General features: G+C 35.9%; 1 protein-coding gene across 4 annotated transcripts in view; it reads left to right on the forward strand.

Annotated features, from left to right (window-relative positions):
- Positions 1 to 15,403, forward strand: part of ZRANB3 (zinc finger RANBP2-type containing 3) — a 332,973-nt gene that overhangs the window by 164,478 nt on the left and 153,092 nt on the right. The gene's annotated exons all lie outside the window — the stretch shown is intronic.

Here is a 15,403-nt window from a genome sequence, read left to right on the forward strand (position 1 = left end):
TCATACAATGAACTGCGTACAATGAACTGCAGTTTTTATGTTACCTCTCAGTGTAGGCTGTTGTCTCCTTAAGGGCATCGACCTGCCCTCCCAGTGCTCTCCCAGTTCCTCCAGTGCTGTCAGCTAACTTTTAAGCTACAGCTCCAAGTCACATTGGTTTTACAAACTTAGAATTCAGGGACACCTACATGGCTGAGTCACTTAAGTGTACAACACCTGATTTTGGCTCAGCTCATGGTCTCAGAGTTGTGAAATTTGATCCTGGCATCGGGCTCCGTACTGAGTGTGGAGCCTGCTTAGGATTCTCTCTCTTCCTCTCCCTCTGCACCTCCCACCCTCTCGCTCACAGGCTCTTTCTATCACTAAAATAAATAAATAAATAAAACCCCACACTCATGGAATTCAAACCATCTGTCCTTTGAAGGCAAATGTTACGGGGATTAGTCTTCCATATGTGCGCTCCCTCAGGGGCCCTTTTTTCTGCCCTCTCTGCGCTTGCAGCTTACTCCTTCCAGTGGGGAGCCTCCCTCCACCTTTCTGCCCTTCTTAACCTTTCAGATAAAACTTCTTCTCTATATTTGGTTGTGCACTTTGCCAGTATTAAGATGGCTCTCCAGTTTATTGTCTCAGAAGTGGATCATACATGGCACACGGTGATCTTCGGGTCCTCCTACTCCACCAACTTCCCAAACTCCTGTCTTTTGTTTCTTAGTACGTGTTTTCATATGCCTTTGAGAGACTCTTTTGTTTCCATTTCTGAACAGTGTATTTACAGTGTTACTATAACACATGGGTAATTTTGTATTTTTCCACACATTTTGCTTCCCTTTCACCATCTTCCCAAGCTCCTGTCCTTTGTTCTTAGTCCTTGTTTTCATATGCCTTTGAGAGACTCTTTTGTTTCCATTTCTGAACAACATATTTACAGTGTTACTATAACACATGGATAATTTTGTATTTTCCCACACATTTTGCTTCCATTTATGAATCCTTTATGTTTGATTTCTTTGTGTTCATCATAACTAGATATTTTAGTGATGTAAGTTATTTATTCTTCCAGTTTTTAAATAGTTAAGTTTTGATGATAACCTCTTTAATATAGCCCTTTAATTGACTATATAAAATAACAAAGCAACATGTAAATTAGATCCCCTTTTTGAGCTTTTATTAAATTTCTGAAATGTCTTTTTCTATTAAAGACAGAATAGAAGCAGAATTCTATTTTTGTTTAAGTTATTCTATATACTAAATAGCAAAGTAGTGTTAGAAAGACAAAATTCAACTGAGTAAATTTAAAGATCTAATTAGCTTTATTAAACAATCATGAATCAGACAGCATTCTATCTAGAAGTAGAGGGTAGCTCCAAAGGATTGTACAAAATGAAAGGTTTTTATAAGGCAGATGGTAGAAAGTTAAAGCAAAAGGAAAGAATAGCAAAGTCTCTTTTCCTTAGGCAGAAGAGGAGAGGATCTTACCATGTAGATTACCTCATCTTTTGGCAAATGGTCAGTGTATGTGAAGACTCATTGGTGTCCATCATAAAATTCTCACTGACCTGTTAAGACTGCATTTTGGGGGGAAGTTGTAACTGCTGTTAGATGAGGTACTAAGTCTCGTTTTACTAACTAGGGGTCTTACTCTGACAGACATCATTTTGGGCCTATTGTTTTCTTTTTAGCAGTAGAAAGCACTATTTATGGTACTGCCTTGTAATTGTAATATAAGATTACTTATGGAACAAGGTTATATAGAAATTAAGATGTTCAAAAACAAAATCCTATTAAGTGTCAATTCTGGTTTCACCTTTTTTTTTTCTTATATTTGAGAATAAAATGGCCAAATTTAAGCAAAATGCTCTTTAGGAGTTTTTACCCTGAAGTTTACTCTTTTTTTTTTTTTTAAAGATTTTATTTATTTATTTGACAGAGAGAGAGATCACAAGTAGGCAGAGCAGGAGGCGGGGTAGGGGGGGAACAGGCTCCTCACTGAGCAGAGACCCCAATGCGGGGCTTGATCCCAAGACCCCGGGATCAAAACCCAACCCGAAGGCAGAAGCTCAACCCACTGAGCCACCCAAGAGCCCCCTGAAGTTTACTCTTTAGAGTAGTTACTCTCAGAATACATCCTGAGAGCCATCTACTGAGAATCACTTTAGGAGTCATTATTTTAAAAGCCCAGTTAAAAAAATATATATAAATAAATGTAAAAATTTTTAAAAATGTGTAGACCAAAAATAAAAGTGTCTCATTTCTTTAAATTACAATTTGAGAAGTTGGTGCCTTACAGTCTGAATTTTGAACTAGTGAGTTATTCATAAGTATGTTAGATTTTAAGAACCTCGGTCAAGGGGTGCCCGGGTGGATCAGTGGGTTAAGCATCTGACTCTTGATTTTGGCTAAGGTCATGATCTCAGGGTTGTGATATTGAGCCCCATGTTGGGCTTACCCTCTGGGCATGAAGCCTGCTTAAGATTCTCTCTCTCCTCCCTCTGCTCTTCCCTGCTCAAAAAAAAAAAAAAAAAAAAAAACAACCTTGATCAAAACCAAAAGTTTAGGCTCCTTTTTTTCCTATTCCCTTTTCTTTCTTAATTTCCTCAGCATCTATAATTATGCTGTTTGTGTTCTGTTGGAATTTTGCTTTCAAAAAAGCCTCCAGACACTAATCCCATAATACATATGGAGAAAATGAATAGAATCTTATGACAGTTTGTTCATCTGATTTTAATTTTACAAAGCAGGTTTCAAAAAAGATACAAAAAAAAATATGGAAAATCTCCTGAACTATGGAGCTTTACCACCAATCAATATTTTTCTGTCATGATATTTTATTTATTTTATCTCAAGAGTAGAAATGTTTGAATACATAATACATATATATTTCATATTATACTTACATATCTCGTGTTTTACTATGTCTTATGACTCTTTAAAGCTAAATATGATTGTAAGGGAGGAAATATCATTTTCCCTCTACCCTTCTGAGCTCTTGGCTGAATATTCTAGTATAAAAGACAAAAAATACGGGTGCTTGGGTGGCTTAGTCATTAAGCATCTATCTTTGGCTCTGGTCATGATCCCAGAGTCCTGGGATCAAGCCCTGCATTGGGCTCACTGATCAGCAGGAAGCCCGCTTCTCCCTCTCCCACTCCCCCTGCTTGTATTCCCTCTCTTGCTTTCTGTCTCTCCCTGTCAAATAAATAAAATCTTTTTTTTAAAAAAGACAATAAATATATAAATAGAAGTTTATTAAAATGAATACTTCATATACACAGTGGAAATACCCAGGAAAAATGATTAAACTCCCTGAGGTGGCCCAAGCCACCATGTTAAATACCATCTTTAGCTAAACACAAAAGAAAGATGGTTCAGGGAGGGGTGGGAGGTTATCAGGAAAAGCATGGTAAACAAGGATTAGATTAGTTATGCAGATTTCGGTCAGTGCCTTCTCCAGTCACGGGAGTTCTTGTAGTTTTCAGGCATCACTCCCTTGCAGATACAGAGAGGGAGACACAGAAATAGAGATTTCTTTTTAAATGTAAATTTTACCTACAAAATTATAACAACTACTCCACCTTCATAACTTCTTCTATATCTGCTGTTTCTCAAAAATAGTCACCTCAGAGTAATCCTTACTCCATTGAGGCTTATTTCTGATTTCCTTCATTAGCCAATTTTCGTAATAGCTTTAGTTGAATGAACCATTGTTTTCAGTAACTTAAAATGCCACTTTGATCATGTTCTCAGTTCCCATAGGTATTTTGTGTGTTGTTATATTCCCTTCTGTTTCATTGTTCTGTTGTGATTATTCCTTTCAAAATACCAAAGTACCAAACTTTTTTCATCATAATTTGGAACTAGTTACTTACCTGAATTCTGTATGTGATACTTAGGTGTTACTACCAATAATGATAATTATTTTCCTATTGATTTTTCTGGTTTCGCAAGTATTTGGTAATATTACCTGCAACTAATGTACTTTTTATTTGTCAATCCTAATAATATTTATACATCTCATTTCTTTCTACTGTTTCTGATATTAATGGGAATGTTTTATCTATTAAAAACTGGACAGTCTTTTTGTTTGTGACCATACTTTTCTCCTGTGAAGAGATAATCCTCTTGGTTTAATAGTCAGTAAACAAAGAGCTTTTATCAAGAATAAATATTGATTTTTTTAGCCTTTTTAGAATATAATGATTACCATAGAACATTTGATTACCATAACATAATGATTACCATAAAACATTTTTCTGTTGACCTTTTACCATTGTGAATTATAATAGCACACTTACTTATGTTGAACAGTCTTTTTCTTCCTGGACTTGATCTCCTCTTAGTCATTTGTTACACTTTCAATGGTCTACCAAATTGTAATAATCTACTTAAAATGATTATGCCAGTACTCACAAGTGAGATTGATCTTTTATTATCATACTTCAGGTTTTCATATGAGTGGTATGTTGACTTTTAAAAGTAATTTTTAAAGAATTGAGAAGCTTTTCTTCTTTCAGCACTGTCTGGAATAGTTTAGTATCATTCCCTCTTGGCCACTTCATTTGAAATATAGGACAGGCTTCTCATTCCTCCTTCCAACACGAGTGGTTCTAGGTTGTGGAGCTGTAACTTTTTTGTCTCAGATTTTTTAAAAAATTTTTTTATTTTTTTATTAACATATAATGTATTATTAGCCCCAGGGGTACAGGTCTGTGAATCACCAGGTTTACACACTTCACAGCACTCACCATAGCACTTACCTTCCCCAGTGTCCATAACCTGACTACCTTCCCCCTACCCCTCTCCCCTCCAGCAGTCTTCAATTTGTTTGTGAGATTAAGAGTCTCTTATGGTTTATCTCCCTCCCGATCCCATATTGTTTCATTTAGTCCTTTCCTATCCCTCAACCTCCCCACGTTGCCTCTCAATGCCTCATATTTTTATTTGAAAAGTATTTCATTCGTATAGAAAAGCTGCAAGAATATGAATAGTACAGAGAATTTCCATATACCCTTTACTCAAATTTACCTATTGATAATATTTTATCCTATTTGTAAGGATTCTAATGACTCTTAATGAAATTTTCCTAGAAATTTGGCAAGGGTTAAACTTCATTATTGAAAGCATAAAAGTTAACTGCTAATAGTAGAAATGGTTATTTTTGAAGTACATTTGCTCAGATCTAGCCTCTCTGTTCGTTGCAGAACCTCATCACTATATTCTTTTTGCTCTCCTCCACATGGAATCATAAGCTGTGCTTTGGAGTACTGACGTACTTGAGTTTTACTGTCAACTCAGTGTCTTATTTTTAGATAGAGAAGTGTTTTATCACATCATGTTGCCCCCTAAGACCACCTCCTTCCCAGCCTCAATTGGTCTCAGTGTTTTCCCTTCAGGAGAAAGCCTCCTCCCATCCATGAGTAAATGCTAGACAATCAGAGAAGTGTGACAACACATTTCTGAAAATGTCACCTGTTCCTTCTTCAGTGAAGAAAATATCAGGCCTGTATGTCTGTATCCCTGTGGTCCGTTCTCTCTCTGAGTTTTCTGTAAGACGAATGAACCCACACATGCACATACACATCTAAGAACAAACAATAATTTTGCAACATACCATCTAAACTACCTATAGGAAAGGGAATTATAAACGTACCTTGGAGATATTGCAGGTGCAATTCCAGACCCCCACAATAAAGTGAGTCAAATGAACTCTTTGGTTTCCTAGTGCATGTAAAAGTTGTGTTTCTACTATGCTGTAGTCTATTAAATGTGTAGTAGCATTATGTTGGGTTATGTTGGGGAAAAAAATAATGTGTTCATACCTTAACTTAAAATACTGCTACAAGGGGCACCTAGTGGCTCAGTGGGTTAAAGCCTCTGCCTTCGAAGCTCAGGTCATGATCCCAGGGTCCTGGGATCATTCCCCGCAGGCTCTCAGCCCAGCAGGGAGCCTGCTTCCCCCCTCTCTGCTTGCCTCTCTGCCTACTTGTGATCTCTGTCAAATAAATAAATAAAATCTTTTAAAAAAAATACTGCTACAAAATGCTAACACTTCTTGGGAAGGAAGACATTTCCTCTGCCCTTGGAAGTACTTCTGGCTAACCAGAGGGTCAAATTGACATGAAATACAGATTAGCAGGAGAAAATCCAATTTAATTTCATAGATGTTGGGAATTCACACAGAAATACAATTGCAAAGACAGTTAAAAAGGGTTTATATATCATTTTGAACTAAAGAGAAAAGGAAGTTATGTTGGACTTAAAAGGGAAGGAATGCAGTTCACAAGATGATGAAAAGAGTAACTGGTAAATAAATGTTAGCTGGGCCATTTAGAAACAGTGGGACATAAAGGACTTTCCTGCCTGCCTTCCATACCTAATACATACTACAGTGCAGTTATCTATAGTGATAGGTCTCCTCCTGGAGCAGATCCTCCATCTAAATTCTTTTTGGCAGTCATGGGGGAGGTAAAGAGCTTTTCCTAAATCTGTGGGGTTTGAGTGTTACTAATTCAAAATAATCGTAGTGACAAATTGCCATATTTTGGGGAGACCTGTCACAAACCACTTGACCAACATCTGAGCTTTCAGCAAGTCATGAGTCATAACTTTCTTGCTGCCGGATGGTCTTGCCTTGATGTTGATGGCTGCTCACTGATCAGTTTGGTAATTGCTACAGATTGGGCGTCTGTGGCATTTTCTTAAAAATAAGACCCAGGTGGCTTAAGGAAGTGTTGAATCACTATATTATACACCCAAAACTTATATTACCCTGTATATTAACTAACTGGAATTCAATTGAAAACTTAAAAATACACAAACAATTCTTTGTAGCATGTGATGCCATTTGAGATAGCATTTTACCCACATAGAGTAAAAAGTAGAACTTTTTTCAAAATAGGAGTTAGTCCTCTCAAATTTGACCACTGCTTTATCAACCAAGTTTATGTAATATTCTAAATCCTTTGTTGCCACTTAGACAGTCTTCACAGCATCTTCACCAGAAGTACATTCCATGTCAAGAAGCCACTTTCTTTCCACATCCATGACAAGAACGTCCTCATCTGTTAAAGTGTTATAGGAGATTATACCAATTCATCACATCTTCAGGCTCCACTTCTAATTCTGGTTCTCTTGTTGTTTCTACCACATCTGTAGTTACTTCCACTAACATCTTGAACCTTTCAAAGTCATCTAAGAGGGTTGGAATCAACTTTTTCCAAACTCCTATTCATGTTGATATTTTTACCACTTCCCATGAATCATGATGAATGTTCTTAATGTCATCTAGAATGGTGAATACACTCCAGAATGTTTTCAGCTGACTGCTCAGATTCATCAGAGGAATCACTACGACAGTTTTATCCTTACAAAATGTATTCTTTTAAGATTATTTATTTATTCACTTGAGGGAGAGAGAGCATGAGAGGGGAGAGGTCAGAGGGGGAAATAGACTCCCCATTGAGCAGGGAGCCTGATGTGGGACTCCAGGATCATGACCTGAGCCTAAGGCAATTGCTTAACCAACTGAGCCACTCAGGTGGCCCACAAAATGTATTTTTTAAATAATAAGACGTCAGTGTCAGAATTGCTCCTTGACCCTTAGGCTGCAGGACAGATGTTGTATTTGCAGGCAAGAAAACAACTTTTATTTCATTGTACATTTCTTTCCATCAGAGCTCTGGGGGGGCCAGGTGCATGGTCAATGAGCAGTGATATTTTGAGCTGCATCTCTTTCTCTGAGCAGTAGGTCTCAAGAGTGGGCTTAAAATAGCCAGCTAACCATGTGGTAATCAGATGTGCTATCATCCAGGCTTTTCTGTTCCATTTGCAGAACACAGGCAGAGTAGATTAAGCATAATTCTTTTTTTTTTTTTTAAGATTTTATTTATTTGACAGAGATCATAAGTAGGCAGAGAGGCAGGCAGAGGGAGAGGAGGAAGCAGGCTCCTCACCGAGCAGAGAGCCCGATGCAAGGCTCAATCCCAGGACCCTGGGATCATGACCTGAGCCTTGAAGGCAGAGGCTTCAACCCACTGAGCCACTCAGGCGCCCCAATTAAGCATAATTCTTAAAGGCCCTAGGATTTTTGAAATGTAATGAGCACTGGATTCAACTTAAAGTCACCAGCCATATTAGCCCCTACCCAGAGAGTCAGCCTATCCTTTAAAGCCTATCCTTTCAAGCCAGGCATAGACTTCTCCTCTCTAGCTATGAAGTCTCAGGTGGCATCTTCTTCAACAGAAGGCTGTTTTGTTTACACTGAAAATATGTTGTTTAATGTAGGCCCCTTCAATAGTGCTCTTAGCTAGTTCTTCTGCAGAACTTGTTGCAGGTTCTACATAAGCACTTGTGGCTTCCCCTTGCACTTTTATGTTCTGAAGACAGTTTTTGAACCAGCATCTGCTAGCTTCAGACTTTCCTGCAGCTTCCTCATCTCTCAGCCTTCACAGAATTGAAGAGAGTTAGGGTCTTGCTCTGAATTAGGCTTTGGTTAAGGGAATGTTGTGGCTGGCTTGCTCTTCAGTCCAGACCATTGAAACCTTCTCCACATCAGTAATAAGGCTCTTCTGCTCTTTTATTATTCGTGTATTCCCTGAAAGAGCACTTTTAATTTCTTTCAAGAATGTTTCACAACTTGGCCAACTGTTTGGTACAAGAGGCCCAGCTTTTTTTTTTTGGCCTTTTTTAGCTTTTGACATACCTTCCTCACTAAGCTTAGTCATTTCTAGCTTTTGAGTTAAAGTGAGAGACTTGCAACTCTTCCTTTCACATGAACACTTAGAGGCCATGGTAGGGTTGTTAACTGGTCTAATTTCAATATTGTTGTGTCTCAGGAAATAAAGAGGCCTAAGGAGAGGGAGATAGATGAGGGAACAGCTTGTCAATGGAGTAGTCAGGACACACACAATATTTATTTAAGTTTGCCATCTTATATCAGTGCAGTTTGTGGTGCCTCAAAACAATTAAAATAGTAATGTGAAAGATCCCTGATCATAGATCACATAATCAAATTCAAATTTAATTATAATTAAAAAGTTTGAAATATTGCAGGAATTACCAAAGCTTGACACAGATACATGAAGTTTGAAAAATGGCACCAACAGATTTCCTTAATGTAGAGTTTCCAGAAACTTCCTATTTAAAAAATATACACACTATTTGCAAATTGTAAAAATGAAGTGTAGTAATATGACCTATGCTTATATAATTTAATCTACAAGGATATGGGAATAGTTCTCCTAAACCATGTCTACAGTGATTAAATAATCAAATATAGGATTTCAGCCTGACATTTCTATATGTGGGTTTCTTTACTCAATTCAGTCTGTCATTAAGATTTAAAGTCTGCATATCTGAAAGTCTTCTTTAATGGAATCTCATCTAGAACAAATTGATCATCTACTCTAAAGATAAACCTACATCCTTATCCTAAAAATACAAATTGCTTATAACTTTAAAAAAGTTTTTGGAAACTTCCAAAAAAAATTATTTTCATTGGAAACATCTAGTCAAATGAAATTCTCAGTCAGAAGGCATTTTCTGATTTATGCATTTGTTGTGTAAATTTCAAAAAAAAAATTGAAAATGGAATTCTTTGTGTCAGTTAAGATCATTGTTTAGTAATTTTGTGGAATAAGACATTTAGAAAATCCAAAATTATTCTCCTAAATAAAAGTGATTTATTATTTTGAGTACATTGATAAAATAAACTTTTGAAGTTAAAGTATTCTATTTAATTCTTCTTACGTAGTACCTAGATGGAGGTACCATTATTGTGTAGTGCTTTTAGTTCTTAATAATTGACTTAGACTTAATCATCTTGAAACACTAGACCATTTTACTTTAACAAATTCTTTTATAGTGAGAGCCAAAGGCTTTGAACCATCTATTGAGTATAGTTACTTCTATATACCTACATTATTTGAGTGTGTTTTGGTTTTCTAACTCATGCTATTCTAATTTTTTGGAAAAATACTTGAAATTCAAGTGTATTTTTAAAAATTTATATGTATATATTTAAAAAATACTTATATATACATATATAAATACATATAATATATACATAGTAAAAAATATTGTCCTAGCAATTATTTTCCTATTTACAAATTTTATCTAGAACTCAGTTTTCCTGTATTATGTGATCCCCTCTTTCTTTAATGGGAGCGTGAGAGTTTAGCCATATACTTTTAGATTGAATCATGTTTTATTTGAGGATGTTCTGTGAACGAGGAAAGGAGACTGACTGGGTTTTTTGTTGGGTTCATGGAGTTGGCCTAAGGTCTTGGTTTTCACCACGAGGGCTGTGGTTTTGTGGTTTTGAATTTCCCTCTGATGCTAAAGAAAGTAATGCCCATATTTACTTATCAGCTTGCCTGGAGTTAGGACAAGAGGGTAAGGGGGACTAATGGGGCTTAAAAGCTGTCAACATTCAAACATTAAAACATGGAATCAGACTCTTTACCGCACCCTTTGCTTTGCTCCCATTGTTTATTCTTGTATTCAACACATTACTTTCTTAGCTAAATTAATCCTTCCATTTCTTATACTTAAGACTCGTTGGCTTGGGAACCTTTCTTTCTTTTTAAAATAGTTCCTTATTTCTTAATTGATACTTACTTTTTAAAAATTTACTAGTTTAGTTCTTAAAAGGCAGTCATAATATTTTATGTTATTAAAAAATCATGTGATAACATTGCTGGGAACAATAAAAAATATTTAGAATTTCATAAACTTAGTGAAATAGTACATTGATAGCTCCCCAAATTGACTTCTTGTTCTTCAGCTGCCTAGATTCATCACTGTATCTTCAGTTCTTTCTCTTCTTAAAGCCATGGGCCACATATTTGAAACAGGCTGCTTAAACCTATTTGTATCAGAGAATACTCTGTCTTGCTATCAAATCTGCATTGTACCATTGGGAACTGAAGAGAAAAATCCCAGAGAGAAGGTAATTTGAGAGAAAGACCAATGAAATCTGCATAGATATTATTCTCACATCATTGGCTATCTCTTAAAGTGTTCATGCACAGGATGCAGCTCCAAAAAGCCCAGCAGAAATTTGTAGTTAGAGGAGAAAGAACAAGGCAGAGATTTTAGCATTATTGTGGTGCCAAGGACACAGATCAGAATTGTGTTTTGTTGAGGGAGAAGAATCTTGGTAAATACCCTGCCTGGGCTTGTAGTGACCTCCAGAATTACACCTTCTAATAGCAAACACCATATCCTAGTAATAAGGGCAAATCTGAAATAAACTTGCTCATAAAAAGCCTAAAACCAACACTTCCAGAGAATGAGGTATCTGCTATTACTCAGTTTGCATGCTAAAATAAAACTTAACCTAATTTCCATATGGGGGAAGATACCATCCAAAGCTTCTATAATTTCTTCACCAATCATTTTCTGGAATCCAATTAAAAGTATAATATAAGGGATGCTGAGAAACAGTACCAAAAGAAAAATTAGGTAATAGAGTTCATAGTTGGTCAGATTTTGGTGTTATCAGAAAGAGATTTCAAAAACAATGATTTTTTTTATTCCATAGAATCAAGGAGTGAACAACAGAAGTAAACAGATAAAAAGAATTTCATAGAGAATTTAATCTACTAAAAAGAATCTAAAAATATATTTCAAAAGATTCTAGTACTTATTTTAGAGCTGAAAAATGACATATCTGGAATTAAATACTTACTCATTTGGCGTAATATAGCAAATATACAAGGAAGAAGGTTTAGGGAACCAGAAGATAAAAATAAATTCAAACTTCTAATAAGAGTAGCTTTTCAGCAGATTTTTTTTTTAAAGATTTTATTTATTTATTTGACAGACAGAGATCACAAATAGGCAGAGAGAGAGAGGAAGAGAAGCAGGCTTCCTGCTGAGCAGAGAGCCAGATGCGGATCTTGATCCCAGGACCCTTGGATCATGACCTAAGCTGAAGGCAGAGGTTTTAATACACTGAGCCACCCAGGCACCCCCAGCAGATCTTGATTATTCTTATTCTTTCCTGTATTTATGCCAGTTCCCTATATCTTCTTTTCTCAATCCATAACTTCTCTTTCCCCAACTTTTTTCCTACCTGTTATTTCAGTTCTTACTTCCATACATCCCTTTTGAAGACCTGTGTCCCTGATACCAGTAGCAAACAATAGTAGGAAATTTAATTAAGGTGACTGGCAGGTTAACACAGAGAACACTGTTAGTTCTACTACATGAAGTACACAAAACTCTAGGTAGACAGGCACCAAGTAAACTTAGCAACAAGCAAAAGATGAGGATCTGGTGATAGACTCTGAGGTGCAAAGGCTTCTACTTTCCAGAAAATCAGGGTATCAAACACATCCCTATTTCCAGAGAAACAGAAGTTAAGAAAATGATCTATGAACCTATTGCAGGAAGCAAAGCCAGGTAATTATAGGTATGGCAGAGAGTTACTTGGTGGTATAGTCTACAGACACAGAATTGACTGTGGCTCGGTTCCTGGAATTGTGTTCCTTTATCATAGTTGTTGGGTATAAGCAAACTAGGAAACATCTGTAATTTATAAATTCCAGCTGCCTTGGAATCATATTAGTCCCAGATCTAGTGATGTTTAAGTGGGTTCAGCTATGAGGATTGGTGGGCTTTTGAGGACAAGAAAATATACCAGTCATTATATCAGTTGTTGGTACATAATTGCTCTTAGGTTTGGTTTTATAGAACTAAGTTATGTATAAGTTATTTATTTCTCTTAGGGGTTAGGTCTATTATCATCAGATAAATCTTTAATTTGGCTGTGTCAGCCTATTAGTTTGATGTTATATGCTATTCCTTAGAAAGAGATACAGAATATTGGGCTGTAAAATGATTTAATTTTGTAATAAAGTATGTAGGCTGTGTGTGTATGTTTGTGTGTGTGTCTATATTCCTAAGTTACCTTTGCTGGTTACCAAGCCCTGCCTAATTTAACCATTCTATTCTTTAGCCCTAGATAGGAGATGATTTTTATCTGCAAATGGATCTTGTTTCAATATTAAAAACTTACATATCCAGTATTTTTTATAATTTTAGGCTTATTGAGGTATAGCAGAAAAACAAATTTCAAGACCTAGAAAGTATACATCATGATGACCTGACACATGTGTACAGTGTGAAGGGATTTCCTCTCTATATTTAACACACCAGTCTTCTCGCATATCATCTCACATACATTTATGGGTTTTTCATTTTATTTTGTTGAGAACATCCTAGTACCACCATCCCACCAAATATCAATCATGCAACATCGTGTTATCAACAGTAGTCACAATGCTTTCCATCAGGTCCTCAGACCTTATTCATCTTGTAGCTGAAAGTTTGTACCCTTTTACCAACCTCTCCCTATTCTCCCTATCCCTTAGCCCCCGTAACCACTTTTTTTACTCCCTCTTACTGTGAGTTTGGTACTTTTTTTCTTTTTTGTCCAAAGATTCTATGTATACATGATACCATGCAGTCAGTATCTGTTGTTCTCTGTGAGGCTTATTTCACTTAGCATAATGTCTTCACATTCCATTCAGGTTGTGGCAAATGGCAGGATTTCCTTTTTTGTCAAATAACATTCCACTGTATATAAATATGGTGACTTCTTTATCAGTTCAACCACTGATGGACACTTAGATTATTTGTATACATTAAAGGTTTTAGATTTAGCATTGGCTACCCAAGCGCCCCTGCTTTGATTCTATTTTTGAATGTGATTTGCCTCAGAGCTTTGAAATTTTGGTTAATAATACTGCTTTTGCACTAAAATCTTTTTAGTATTCCTTCCTATTTTTTCTCTGCCTGGTTTTTGCCTGTCCCACAGAATTTAATGACCTTGATCTTTATTTACTTATTAATTCACTCATGGATTCAAATATCTGAGTACTTACTGAACACCAAGTCAGAAATAAAGTCACTTCCTACATTTCATTTACCTTGTCTCCATTTGATGGTCTTTATTCCAATCAAAAGAATATCTTCCTAAGTAAGTCACACTAGTTTTCTCTTTCTGAGTGTGACTGAAATAAATGTTAACTTGCTTGAATATTCTAGGATTTCTTTTGTCATTGTTTATTAACAATGTAGTTTAACAAAGTAGTGGTTCAACAAAAAATATGTAAAACAAGATTTTCTTAGTGGAGACTTGTAAAAACCCCAAACTTCCTATTTGTCTTTTCTTTAATTTTGCTCAGCATTTAAAACTCATTTTAAATTAACTGTTTTAGGTATTTATATCTTTTTTCTCTTTGAAACATCAAGTTAGGAGTACTTACATTTTTTAGTCTCTCTTTCTCTTATGTCCACAATAATAACTACTTTTTTTTTTAAGTCTGTGTTTTGAGGTGCGGTTCACTCTCTTAGGTTAATTTATTTAAAAAATGAGCAATTCTCAGGGCACTTGGGTGGCTCAGTGGGTGAAAGCCTCTGCCTTTGGCTCAGGTCATGATCTCAGGGTCCTGGGATCAAGCCCCACATTGGGCTCTCTGCTCAGCAGGGGGCCTGCTTCCCCCTCTCTCTCTGCCTGCCTCTCTGCCTCCTTGTAATCTCTGTCTGTCAAATAAATAAATAAAATCTTTTAAAAAAATGAGCAGTTCTATAACTTGACAAATCCGTACAGACATGTAACTGTCATCACAATCAAAATACAAAGCAGCCCCATCATCCCAAAAGTTCCCTCTTGCTGCTCTCCTCCCACTCCTTTACTCTGATGTGTTTTCTGTATAACATAAACATGGAATCATATGATATGTGGCTTTTGAGTTTGACTTCGTTCTTTCAGCAAAATGATTTGGGTTTCACTCGTGTTGTTGTATATAGCAACAGTTTGCTCCCTTTTTGTTGATAAATAGTATTCTATTACATGGATATACCCCAGTTTTTATCCATGTACCAGTTGAAGAATGTTTGGGTTGTCTTCAGATTCTGGCTGTGAAGAACAAAACCACTAAAAACATTGATTTAGTAACTACTTTTTAAATGGGTAATGCTTAGAAATGGGACATTATGATATAAGTGTGAAAACAATTAAGTGGGAAGACACCAGAGACCTCAGCTCTCAAAATAGTTTTGCATTCAGTTAACTGTTAGATTGAATAGAGAATTTAACTACTCTATGCTTTTTTTTTTTTTTATAAAATGTGCATGATGTAGGGCTTACTCTAGCTTTAAAGTAACTTGATACTGTGATGTATAGGTAAGGTATTTATCCTTGTACTCTCTAAGAGATGAACTTATAAATGGTCATATATATCTTTATAAAATTAAGTTATATAAATTAAGTATAACTAATATTTTAAATAACAGGTTATTTTGTCTCTAAGTCCAGTCATAAATGGTTAGAAAATAACATAGTTTGCTTCATGAATTTTAAAGGTCATCATAATCTTGTGATTTTTATTAACTATGT

This window comes from Mustela erminea, chromosome 8 (genome assembly GCF_009829155.1).
Source record: "Mustela erminea isolate mMusErm1 chromosome 8, mMusErm1.Pri, whole genome shotgun sequence".
Taxonomy (NCBI): Eukaryota; Metazoa; Chordata; class Mammalia; order Carnivora; family Mustelidae; genus Mustela; species Mustela erminea.